This window comes from Eucyclogobius newberryi, unplaced genomic scaffold, assembly GCF_026437365.1.
Source record: "Eucyclogobius newberryi isolate DKJ021-1_F unplaced genomic scaffold, fEucNew1.0.hap1 SCAF_2, whole genome shotgun sequence".
Lineage (NCBI taxonomy): Eukaryota > Metazoa > Chordata > Actinopteri > Gobiiformes > Gobiidae > Eucyclogobius > Eucyclogobius newberryi.
The window spans coordinates 15246769-15259713 of NW_027315834.1; the positions used below are offsets into that span (position 1 = coordinate 15246769).

A 12945-nucleotide genomic window follows, 5' to 3' on the forward strand; every position below is an offset into this window, starting at 1 on the left:
CACGCGCACACACACATACACTTTGTCCTTGAACAGATGTGGGCTCCAGGGGCTAAAATACTTCATGCTAATATTTTTAAGAGTCATTTTAGGTTACACTGCGTTGTCCTTAATCCTTGGCGTCTCTTTGCTAACCAGCCAATCACAGCCAAGGACTTGGTGATGCAGTGCTCCTCTTACTGGAGGGATTCCTAGGAAGTGCCGCATGACGATGCTGGGTTGAACTGCTCTGATACTCTAGTGTCTCCCTCCTCCCTCCTCCTCCCTCCTCTTCCCTCCTTCCTCCCTCCTTCCTCCTCCTTTCTCCACCTTTCTCCTTGTATCTACCCTCAGGCTGCCGTTCTCTCAGCCTCACATGCTCTCTATTTTCTGCACCAGTTTAAATAGGAGATGATCTAGCGCCATTCACTCTGCTCCCACAAGACTGGCTATGCAGACAGCCTAAAGTGTTGTCATTCTGCCTGCTTCTCTCCGCCTCCCTTTCTCTTCCGAAAGCAGGCTCCACCTCTTTCCCTCTCTCTCTCTCGCTGTCCGTCTCCAAGCATCACACTTAGGTACAACATACACTCCCTGACTCCCATCTACTTTGAATGAGCGCAGCATCTCACCAGTACCAGCTCAACTTGTGCTGTTGTTGCAAGGTAAGAGCGCATGTCTCCAGGACTCCCAAGTTCATCGTAAATGTTTGCTTTCTCTGAGCTGAATAGTTACATCCTTTTGTGTGAATGAGAATGATGTCTAGGTGACATGTTGTAGATGGGTTTGTGCTGTGATTGGGAACAAGAGAAGAGAAGTGCACATATGCAACTCCTGCTCTCTGCTTCATAACAGGATTTTGACATGCTTTTACCCTTGTTCCTCCAGACTTTTAAGTTTTATACTTGATTCCCTGGATGTATAAGGAGGATTAACTGTGATAGTGGTTGTGGAATAGCTGCATCATGTATAGCGTGTCTCTAGTTGCGAGGGGAGACCACAGTGTGGGTGTGTGGTTGTGTGGGTGGTTGTTGAGATGAAGAGAGGAGGAGGTTAGAGACGGAAGAGCAGCGCTGCTTTTATCCCACTGAAGCTAATCCCTTCATTTGTTCACCTCGCAATGAGATTAAAATGGGCTGACAATAGCGTGGATGCCCTGTCTTCTTTTTGTTTTCCACCCTCGAGTTGTAATGGGTTTATTTTAGGCTTGTAAAAGACATACTATTGATCTTTCTCTTGTTTCCTCGTGTCTTCAAGAGTTGGTTTTCTGCGGTACACGAGGTTGTAATCTAACTTGAGTCTCGCAGAGAGCGTAGTAAAAATTCCGCTCCAAAATTTAGCAATATTAGCAGTGTGTGTTCAGATGTTCGGATTGGTGGGAACTCCCTCACTGTACAACAGCCTTATCACCCCCTTCTGCTCCACTGATAGGCTGCCCCTTGGTTACTGCACGATGCACATGGAATGGATGGCTCCTCGCTGTCTGCAAACATGTCAAGCATATCCTCTGTGATTGTGGAGCGCTGGTACATACAAAGGCAGCCAGCCTATCACCTTTGGCGCTGCCCGAAGATTACCTAAAATCCCCAGAGGCGTGATCAGTCATTGTGAGGAGAAAGGGGAGTGGAGAGGTAGAGGTAGAGGCTGCTCAGGTGTGCGATGAATACATTTAGCCCCGAGTTTGTCAAACTGTTTCCAGGTGACAGAAGCAGCGTGCCATGCTTCTCCCTGCCTTCAGTCTAAATGACCTCTCAGCTCATTTCCCAGGGCAGAGCTTATGTTTACATACTCTCTGGGAGCTTCTGCAGATGCTCCATTTCATAAGCACTAACTGAAACAGACAAGCTGAGGTTATATCTGCGCAGATGGATATTGTAGCTACCGCTGGAGAAATGGCTTTCTGAAACACCTTCAGGGTACATTTCACCTTGAACAGAACAACCTGGCTGAAGCATTATGGTCTGGAATGGCCCATTTGAGCAACATATTAATCATCCCATCTGTGTATTTGTCAAAACCTTTTAAACAATTTGAATTTTCATATTGTATACATTAGGCTATATTATCTAAATGTAAGCTTTCTCTTTTTTAGGGTTTGATTCTCTTTAGGTTTGAGTTGGGCAAAGACAGATTGTGAGGAAATTATGGAAAGGAGGTTTCTGCTCTGAATAGTAATATAAAATGAGACATATAAATAGCAGCTCTCCCATGATTTGACCTTGAGTAGCCATTGGCAGCAAGCAAGATCAGTGACACTACACTGATGTTTATCCTGAATTTGTATTTTTTAAAGTCCCATTCCTGTTTATTGATTACACTAATCAGTGCCACAAATAAATTATCCCTCTTAATAATATGCAGAACACTTCTGCAAGCATGCTACTTGAATAAACACCTTTTATAACAAAGAAATCAATAAAAGCTTTTAATTATCACAAGTTACGACAATCATTTTGTCGTTGTGTAAATGCAGGGCTGGTTTAGAAGCAAACATGTGCTGTGTATTAACATGACCTTCAAATAAGAAGCAAACATGCAACACAATCAGTTTTTCATGGAGAGTACTAAATATAAACTAACAAATCTTTGCATTCATTTTAGGCATTCCAACTAAAAGGTTTGAGAGAAGTGTCCTCAGTATAGTAAAACTTAAACAAATATAAATTATATTCTTATGAATGGATTTACTGTGGCGGTCCCTGGCTGCTCCTGAACAATGGGTCAAGTGCAGAGGACAATCTTCCCCATGGGGATTAATTAAGAATATATTAACCTTAAAGGCGTAATGGACGATTTATCGCCGCATGCGCACTCCCCCGTGCGGACCTACACAAGAGCATTGCGGCTAGAAGTGCGTTTGTTTATTAGCGCGACGGATCGCATCGCATCTCTCGTCTCCTGTAGATTTTCGTCAGCTCGAACTGTCTTTCTCTGTCTTAATTTTGTCCCGTACACTGAGGGAACTATATTATGATGGATCCATGCGCTCAGCCACGGGAAAACATGCTGCTCTCCTGGGGACGAGCCGATGCGGCTGCAGGTGAGCGGTAGGTGTGTTTTATGATTGATACGTGGCAGGACTAATCGGCAGTCCACGCCACGAGGAAATAAGACTCAGATTTGGGCCAAAAATCGATCGTCCATTCAACCTTTAAAGATTGCGTTTTTACTGTCTTAAAAATGTGAAAAACAGATCTAGTTCATTTTAAACTGTTTGAACATGTATTTCTCACTTCTTCCTCTGTGTCACTTCTAAACAACTCTGCAAACTCCGGAGGTAGAGGAAGTGTTGATTCTTCTTCTGTGTCGCTTAGAGCCTAGAGCGCCCTCTTGCGGTTGTCAGTGTGAAAATAATCAACATGTGAAATGCAGTTGCCAGTGTGAAATTAACTAATTCAACTTTATTACATGGGAAAAAATAGGTACAGACCCTTTAAGTTGGAACACCCAGTCAATGTAACGCTGCATCTTTTTGCTCATCTACATTCTAAGTCTGCCCATCCAAGTCAGCTGGATGGAACCGGGCCTAACTTTGATATAAAAATGTTGAGCATAGAGTTGCGTCCCTGATGGTTGTGCGTTTATTCAAAACAACTTAAATAGTGTGTGCGTTTACCTCCTGCGTTTGTTTAATAGTGCCTCAGAAGATGCTGGTACTTTTGTTCTCTTCACTATAAAATGACAACAATAGAACTAATCTAGCTCTGCTTGTTGTGAATGGCTGACTTCCAGTGAGAACTCTAATTGTAAAATTGCCTTTAAGAGGAAATTGCGTCTGCCCTCTACAATTTTTTAATATCCTCATTCACACAAAACACATTATCTACCCAGAGCACTTTCTGCTGTTGATTCCTGCCCGAGCCTGGTGAGAAGTTATTAGAGATTAATACCATCTGAGGGACTGCTGCTCCTTGAGCTCGACCTCAGTCCCCTGAACACCAGGCTTACCTCGACACAGTCTACACTCACACCATGAAAGAGAGATTACCTTTTACTCCTACACACATCATCAAAAACAACTCTTTGGTGGACAGTTTATATTTGATGAAGGCAATTACATCACAACATACATGTATTTATTCTATTTGTTTACTTAAATGAATCTGTTCACTATAAAGGTCCCGTCTTCTCATCTCGATTGTTGTGCTGTGCCCCTGACCACTCTTGTTATTGAGTGGATGAGCATGGCGTATGTGCCACTGACTCCTGCCTGCCTAGGTTTGCCTCTGATGCAAACATCCTTGTTGGGCACCATAGCAACCAAGTCTCTAGTCTGCTGTAGGTTGTCATGCCAGCCACATTCCCTGTTAGTGCTGTAGGAGCCACGTGCTGCACACCGTTCAAAGAGCTCCTTAGTAATCTTCATAAGCTGCCCTCATTACGTCACCTCGCTGCCTCTGCTTCTCTTGATGTTCAAACCTCCACCAGCAGCTGCACAAAACTGGACTGGAGGCTTCATCTACAGGAATGTTCTCACTGGACTCCTGTGCCAACCAGCACAGAGTCAATTGGTGGAATAATGACATTGACAAAAGCCTAGAGGTTGGCTGTTGGAGTTTATCAGAAAGCACAGAGGCAGAACAGCAAGTGGCCTCAATTTGCTCTCCTGTTGTTTACCCCTTTCCACCAAGCCCCTAATCCTTGAAAAATGAAACAGTTTGACTCCTTCAGGGCTCTTTTTAAAGGATGATGTAAATGTGCGGCCACCCGAGTCGCGTGTGCGCAAAGTTCCCTCTCCAAGTCTTCTTGAGGTGAAACGGAGGCCCTTTTCCAAAATATGTCCACCCAGTCAGACAAAAAACACTCATTACCACTGTGCCATGAGGCCAGTCCAGCCCACCAGAGATAATAAATACTCACCTGTTTAAATTTGATGTATTGCTGGTACAGTAGAGATTGTGTGCTCTGGAGTGGCTTCACTTATTCCGCCTTGTAAGTTGGCCATTTTTACAAAGTAGCTCAATTATTTTTTCCTCAAGCAGGTTTAATTGGCCTTTACAATATAACCTGTGAGAGGGATACAAGATGTTGAAAGAACAGTTGACCTTATTTACTGCTATGTATGACGGCCTTGATGAGGCCTGACTTTTTCTCCTCTGTTTGATTGGATGGGCTTGAGATGCTATTTGTCTGCCAGCGAAATTTCAGAGATTACATTTGCTGTGCCTTATCTCCTAAAGTAACTCATTACCTGGCATCCTACTTTTCCTCCCTGGGAACAGATTGGCCTTGAATTTATAATGAAACATGGCTGTCCCTTCACATCACACACATCGCTGGCAGACATTGACTGTGTCATGTTGGGGGTTCTGACCTACAAGACGAACAGTATTTAGACAACTGGGCAAAAATATATAATATATATAATGAGGTAATTTATATGTTGAATTTTAAATTAAAACTTGTTGTGACAATCAATCAATATGCCTTAACCATTTGACCACTGGGCAGCAAGGAAAACACATATTCATGCAGTTCCTCTAAAGTAAATAGAAATCGTTTTAAATTCTTTGATCAAGTCCTTTTTGTTGAAGCTGTCACTGATTACATATGCAATTACACCTTAAAAAAGCAAAAGATTATGATTTTGTTACGGTGTGAGTTTGCACTGTAGTTATGACGGATCCAAAAATCTTAAAGGTGGAGCAAATTTTTTTTATCATATTTCCTCGTGGCGTGGATAAATCATTTGTCCTGCCACGTATCAATCATAAAACGCACCTACCGCTCACCTGCAGCTGCGTGCGGTTCGTCCCCACGTTTCCGCGTGCCTAAGCGCATGGATCTATCATAATATAGTTCCCTCAGTGTACGGGGCAAAATGAAGACGGAGAAAGACAGTTCGAGCTGACGCAGAAGTGGACTGAAATCTACGGGAGACGAGAGATGCGATGTGCTCCGTTGCGCTAATAAACAAACGCACGTGTGTGTTGTATCAGTCCGCACGGGGGAGTGCGCATGCGCACTTCCGCCTGCGTTCTCAAATCGGCAAAAAATCGTCCATTGCGCCTTTTAAATATAGGTAATGATAAGGAAGCTATTACCTTCTACAGATGATCAATAAAATCTATTATGCAAAGCTCTAATCTTGCAATCCTCTTTCGAAAGAGGAAAAAGGTATATATTGGAAAAGGTGTATTTAACATTCCTAAAGCAAAACCTTGTATAAAAAGCTTAAAAACAAATTCAAAAGACCATGAAAACTCCTTGTGCTGTACATTGCATGAAATATAGTTTAACTGACATATATTCATTGGCATAATTTAAGAAGGTAAATCTGATACTGTAAAGCTATTGACTTCTGACCAGTCAGCCAGAAAATAATTAATTAGAAGCAAATGTTAAGACTTACTTGGGGAGCTCTGAAGTATAGAAATTGGCTGTCAAATCATTTAGTTACTCCTGACCTGATTGAACTGCCTTTTAATAGTATTGCTCATGAAACTCTCATAGGAGTTAAGTCATGTTAAGATGTTAGACTTTTTGCTTTTTGGTGACCCCTGTTTGTCATGTATAGAGTAAACAGAGGCACTGAGTCACGACTCCATCTGACGCTTTGGCTGTTTAGCCTGTTTGAATTACTCCTCTCCTCTGTTGCTGCTTCTCATCCCATGTCCCATCTCTTGTATAATCCTTTTTCTGGATGCGTGTTCCAGGAAATGCACAGGGCCACAAGCCAATGTGTCGCACACTTTGTATAATGTTTTCCAAATGAATTTGTTAGAGAAAAAAGTCTAGAGGTGGTGCTCTTTGTTCCCTCAAGCCATTGATAATACTTTTTCAAATTAATTTCCTCGATTTCTGTGGGTCAGCATCATCTCTTTGCTTATGTTTTGGTGTAGCTTAAGCAGGATTTATTGTTGGTCACAGGCTTAAAAGGGCTTGCGTTATCTGATGGTGCCATGGTATTAGTCTTAAATGCCCAATCAATGTGATGCTAAATACACCTGACATCAGCTCTTTTCTCAATTAAAACCCGGGCTACAGAAACGTATCAATAATTTTTGGTTTGTGCTCAAAGCTTCAGTAAACAATGATGAAAAACATATACGGTATGACACTCATGTATATTTAATTTTCAATATGAACAAATCCTTTTTTTTAAATATTAAACCACCAAATTGGGCAATATTATTAGGCCTTTTAAATGTACATAGTTCAAGTCATATTGTTCGTGAATGTTTCTGTAGTCTGTTCTGGCATCTTAAAGAAGAGCAGAGCCAAATTCAGCTGCTGGACAGCTCCCACTTTGTTGCAGAAAGGCTTCTCATTGAATGAGTTGGGTGCATACTGTAGATGCAGTTCGTCCATCCCCAGGGTCAGTCGCAAAGTCATTGTGTCAGATGTTTTTTTCATGACAGCTGCATGTATTTTTGGCACCTGGTGTCTTCATCCGCGTGGGGGAGGGGCTTCTCCAGAATGGGGTCACGATGGCTTCATGTTTCCAAAGCTGCTGGACCACCGCAGGCTAACATCAAACAGCCAGAACACCTGTTTCCAGACAGCGTACCCGTTCTGCCTCTGCACAGATAAAAGGACCAGCAAGTTTTAGACCGCAGGGAAATTGCACCAAGATCAAAGACGTGGCATCATTTAAGTGGCGGAGCAGAATGGTTTTCAATTGATAAATGTAGCGAGGTCTGTTTGTGATGCCAAGGCTGTTTTGGACATAGGCCAGTGACTTCTGTACATGTGATCCAAGGGACTATGGTTATACTAAGAAAACATGACACAAAAACAAACAAAAAAATCCAAATGCACCATAAAAGTCGCATTTTGTCCATTGTCTGTCAAACTTTCCATTGTGCGTTCAGTCCAGTCCTGAACCGTTGAAGCAGTTTGTGTCATCCATTTTTATGTGATGGCCTTCTTCCCAGCTGCCAGAAGTACGCTCCAAAAATATCCATCCAGTGTGTCCATAGCGGGGGGTTTGACGCCTAAAAAGATTGTTCCGATATTGAGTGGGATGGTGCTGTCAAAAATAGTCTGCAATGCCTTGTTAATCTCTGTCTGTCTATGTCTGTCTGACATGGTGTTATGAAAAAACAGGTCCCATTCTTCCAACATAATTCCCTCGAAAACACAATTTGTAAGTGAATGCAGCAATTTTATTTATGGATTTACTTAAAAAAATAAACCATCAAGCTATAGCTTTTACATTGCAAGGGTCATAATTTTTTTTGGTCTCGGCACACTATAAAATGCACAAAAATCCTAGCTACAGCGTGAGATCCAGATTCTATTCTTTACATAAGATCTCTCAGTCTGTTCACCCCCTCCTCCTCGCCATCTCAGGCCAAATTATGGAGCCGTGCAATCAGGTTTGTTTATTTCAGTGATGCATGGAAAACTGAGGAGCTCATTGATCATCTATCGCTGAGAAATGAATCGTTCTTCACTTCATTAACTATTAACTATTAAAGTGTTTAGTGCATCACTCGCAGAAATACGCAGGCATTTGTGTGCTAGGCTAATCCACCTGTCAATCAAGCCCATTTGAACTCTGAGAGATAAAAACTGGGTCTACTTTACGTCTTTGTAAGATATTGTGTGTATTCTCTCCTGGCCAGGCAATATCATAGCCTCATTAGATGTGTTTTTATTAATAATAATAATAATAATAACTTTTATTTATATAGCGCTTTTCAGTGACCCAAAGACGCTGAACATAATAAAAAAGGGGGGGTATTTACAGACAGGGGGGGACAACACGTACAATACACATTAATATACAGATAAAATGTAAACAAGACAGAAGAAGTAGAGAGAAAAAGATGGGGATGTAACAGGGGGTAGAAGAGTAGGCAATGGGGTAGAGGAGGCTAGGGGTAGGGGAGGTCATAGGCTTGGGTGAAGAAGTATGTTTTTAGGCGGGATTTGAATGTTGTGAGTGAGGGAGAGTGGCGGACAGGTTGGGGGAGGGAGTTCCAGAGTCGGGGTGCTGTTCGGGAGAATGCTCTGTCGCCAAAAGTTTTGAGTCGGGATGTTGGTGCAGTCAGGGTGAGAGAGGAGGAGGATCGGAGAGCTCGGGAGGGGCGGTGGGGGATGAGGAGGTCAGACAGGTAGGGGGGGGGGCAAGGTGGTGAAGAGCTTTGAAGGTGAGGAGGAGTATTTTAAAGTTTATGCGCTGCTTGATGGGGAGCCAGTGGAGAGAGCGGAGAACGGGAGTGATGTGATCACGGGACCGGGTGTGGGTGAGGAGGCGGGCAGCGGAGTTTTGGACCATTTGGAGTCTGTGGAGGGAATGGGAGGAGATGCCAGCGAGGAGGGAGTTGCAGTAGTCAAGGCGGGAGGAGATGAAGGCATGGATGAGGGATTCAGCCGCGGGGAGGGTGAGGCAGTGTCGGATTTTGGCGATGCGGCGGAGGTGGAAGTATGAGGTCTTGACGATGTGGCTGACATGGGGAGTGAAGGAGAGGGTGGGGTCCATGATGACACCGAGATTGCGTACCAGGGTAGAGGGGGTGATGGTCGAGGTGTCGATGCTGAGTGAAAAGGGACCAGTTTTATTGAGAGTGGATTTGGTGCCAATGAGAGTTAGTTTATTTACAGTTATAGGCTACCTCCTTTTACTTTTAAATCCATATTCGGGCCGTCGCTTTCATGGTGCTGTGTCTCTTGAATTTAAGTACAGCAAAATGTCAAAATTTCCATGTTCACACAAAGAGGGAGGACACAATTCAGAGCCGCGTTTGAAGAGTACGTCTCTGGAGAGATGATCTTCACACAGTTTCTGCTTTCACAATGAGGTGCTTCCATCAACACAATAAAAACATCCACGCCAGACTAAAACTTGTATAAATGCATATATTTTAGGGGCCGTGTGTAATAATTGTAATAAAACTCTGCCTCCACTGAAGTTAACCATATTGATCTACTAATATTAATTAGGCCAGCTACAAAATCACAGCTTCTCTGCTTCGAGACGCCATTTATTCTTTCAGTTCATGGCAAACTCCTGCTTTGTGTACTTACTGTGATGGAATTGCTTCACTGTTACTGGAGCCAATACTGCGTGATAATGAGCTTTTTGCTTGTTATATGACTTGTACTTCTACATCAATATTTGTAGTTTAATATGAGGTTCTAGAAAAGTATTATAGTTCTCTTTTAAAGCATTTCACATCAGTGTCCTTTATCATTTATACAGCTTTTGTATCTAAATGTGTTCCATTGTGACCTAGTAAAGGTTGAAAGGTATTGATTTGAAAGGTGATGATTTTATTTGTTAGCTGGTCATCTATGTTCCCTCAGTTGTTAGAGTGATGAAGGCCCTGCCAAAAGAGGAGCAGGCGGCGAAGGGAAGAGGCAGTGCTGGTGAGCCACTGCCTGTGATGAATTACATGGGAGAGGTTTTGATTAGCTTTTTTTTTTTGTATCTGCTTATGGGACTCTTGGGGTTGAACCGACATTGATGGTCAGAGCTGTCGTGGTGTTCTTTATTTGGACAGTGTGTACTTGGCTGGTATTTAGTTATTTATTGTGTCGCAGAAGGACATGACTAGCCCTGGCCTCTTTAGACACATTTAGCCTCCTTGTACTTGGCCAATAGACTTTAAGATGGTTTCATAGCCTGAACATCGTTTCATTAGTTTCCACAGATTTTTCACATCCTGATTCATATCGCTGGTAAGAAATGGAAGAGAAATACGAGGCATGTTCCCAAAACACTTGTGATTAATAATCCCAAAATCAATACTAGGGAGCATGATTGATTTAGTGCGTTAAGATCCACCATGTACAAATGTTATCTGTGCGGTGCGAGGGCACTCAGACTATCATAGATTTTCTTCAGTCCAAGGTCACCTACATGCAAGGATAGTAGAGGTAAAATCAATAGCAAAGGGTTGCCAAAACGTTCCCATCAAAAGCTGCACAATTTCCTTCAGCTAATGAATATGAAAATAACAACACGTAATTTAAAAGTAGGACATTTTTACTCACAGGGCATAGTGGCAGTGGCTCAGTTCTTACTTAAAGACCAATTGTGCTTTTGTCTTCCTTATAGTTCTAATATAGTTCTAATCTACAATGCTGGTCATTATGCTGGACATATTAAATCTATATAAAATATTGGGCTGTACGGTGGCAGAACAATTAGACCTCTCGCCTCCCAATAAGGAGGGTGTGGAGTCTGCATGTTCTCCCTGTGTTACTGTGGGTTGGGTTCCCCCCTGGTTCTCCGGCTTCCCCCCACATCCACGTGCAAGTGTTAAAGGTAAAATTGGCAACTGTAAAATGTCCCTAGTGAATGAATGTGAGAGTGAATATTTGTCTGTGTGTCTATGTCTCTGTGTTCACCCTTTGACGAGCTGGCACCTGTCCAGGGTGTGCCCCGCCTAAGGCCCAAAGTCACTGGGACAGGCTCCAGTGACCCGCGACCCCTAACGGGAGCAAACTGTAGAAAATGAAAAAATAAAAATAAAATTGCAATATTAATCTAAAACAAGTTAATATTATTTTTTAATTTATTTGGCCCATAGGCTTTACTGGACAGGACAACATAGGCCAAAATAAGATTGTGCCATCCACTTGACCATCAAGCGGCACCTGAAAGGATGTCTCTGTACACTGCTGCATTCATCTTTCAGTTGATCCTGACTAGTTCCTGCTGCTGAAAAACACCCCCACAGCCTGATGCTGCCCCCACCAGGCTTCACTTACAGAGGCGTGTCTTCTGTCACAGGCCAGTAAAGGGCAGAAGGCGTGGCACGGGGAGCAGTGACGACCTGGACTCTTGGTCCCTCTTCTGCCTGAAGGTCCCTCTTCTGCCTGAAGAGTGGGTCCAGCTCGACTCAGACGGTCCCTCTTCTGCCTGAAGAGTGGGTCCAGCTCGACTCAGACGGTCCCTCTTCTGCCTGAAGAGTGGGTCCAGCTCGACTCTGACGGTCCCTCATCTGCCTGAAGAGTGGGTCCAGCTCGACTCAGACGGTCCCTCTTCTGCCTGAAGAGTGGGTCCAGCTCGACTCAGACGGTCCCTCATCTGCCTGAAGAGTGGGTCCAGCTCGACTCAGACAGTCCCTCTTCTGCCTGAAGAGTGGGTCCAGCTCCAGTCTCCTCGTGTCCGTCTGTCCGTCTGTGAGAGTCGGATCTCTCCTTCACTGGAACTCCTCCAGGTTTCTACGCTTTTTTCCCAAAGAGGTTTTTTTTGTAGTTTTTCCTGGCCGAGAAGGAGAGTCTAAGGACAGAGGACCCTGGGACATCGTCCCTCGCCACCACAGACATTGTCTGACTTCATCGCCACCACAGACATTGTCTGACTCCATCGCCACCACAGACATTGTTGATTCATTTCTCCCTGTGGCCCTCAGAGGCAACTGTTGTTGTGATTTTGGGCCTTACAAAAATAAATTGATTTGATTTGATTTGATTTGACTCATAAAGCACTGGCGAGAATAAAGATTACTCACATATGCATGACTAACTCTAAATACAACTTTGAATGACTTAATGACAAGGATAACTTATAGCATGGTTAAAAGCTCCTGAAAGTATATTTAGCATAATAGGTCTCATTTAAAACTATATTTTTTTGGTTAATTCAAAGCTCCATTCAGTCAGTGCACAAAGTCGGTTTGACCCTGGCCAAGACACTTTCCAGACCTCGCTCAATCTTTCAGCCTTCTGCCAGTCTGTCCAGTGTTGCTGTGGATACATAAAATCTTACCGACAGTCGGGAGTGAAGGAATAATGTATGGAATTAAAAAAGCAGTGCTGACCATTTGTTTAAGTGCTACGTAAGACCTATGCGTTTTTGAAATGATTAGCGTTATAAATAAGTCATTGAATATTAAATTAGTGTCGTCCCAAATACAGCATTATTGCTCATTATGTGATATTGACTGTTGATTATAGTAATGGGGCTGTATGTGTTCACCTAAGTATAGCACAAATTGTAATAAAATGTCTGAATCAAAGCTGAATCAAATTGCAGACCATTGGACAAATATGTTTATGGCAGGATCAGTC

General features: G+C 43.1%; 1 protein-coding gene across 2 annotated transcripts in view; it reads left to right on the top strand.

Moving 5' to 3' along the window:
• Positions 1 to 528: 528 nt before the first annotated feature.
• Positions 529 to 12945, top strand: part of syt1a (synaptotagmin Ia) — a 108502-nt gene continuing 96085 nt past the window's right edge. For both annotated transcript variants that reach the window (XM_072453674.1, XM_072453675.1), the window contains exon 1: positions 529 to 641. The gene's annotated coding sequence lies outside the window, so the exon portion shown is untranslated. The remainder of the gene's footprint in view (positions 642 to 12945) is intronic.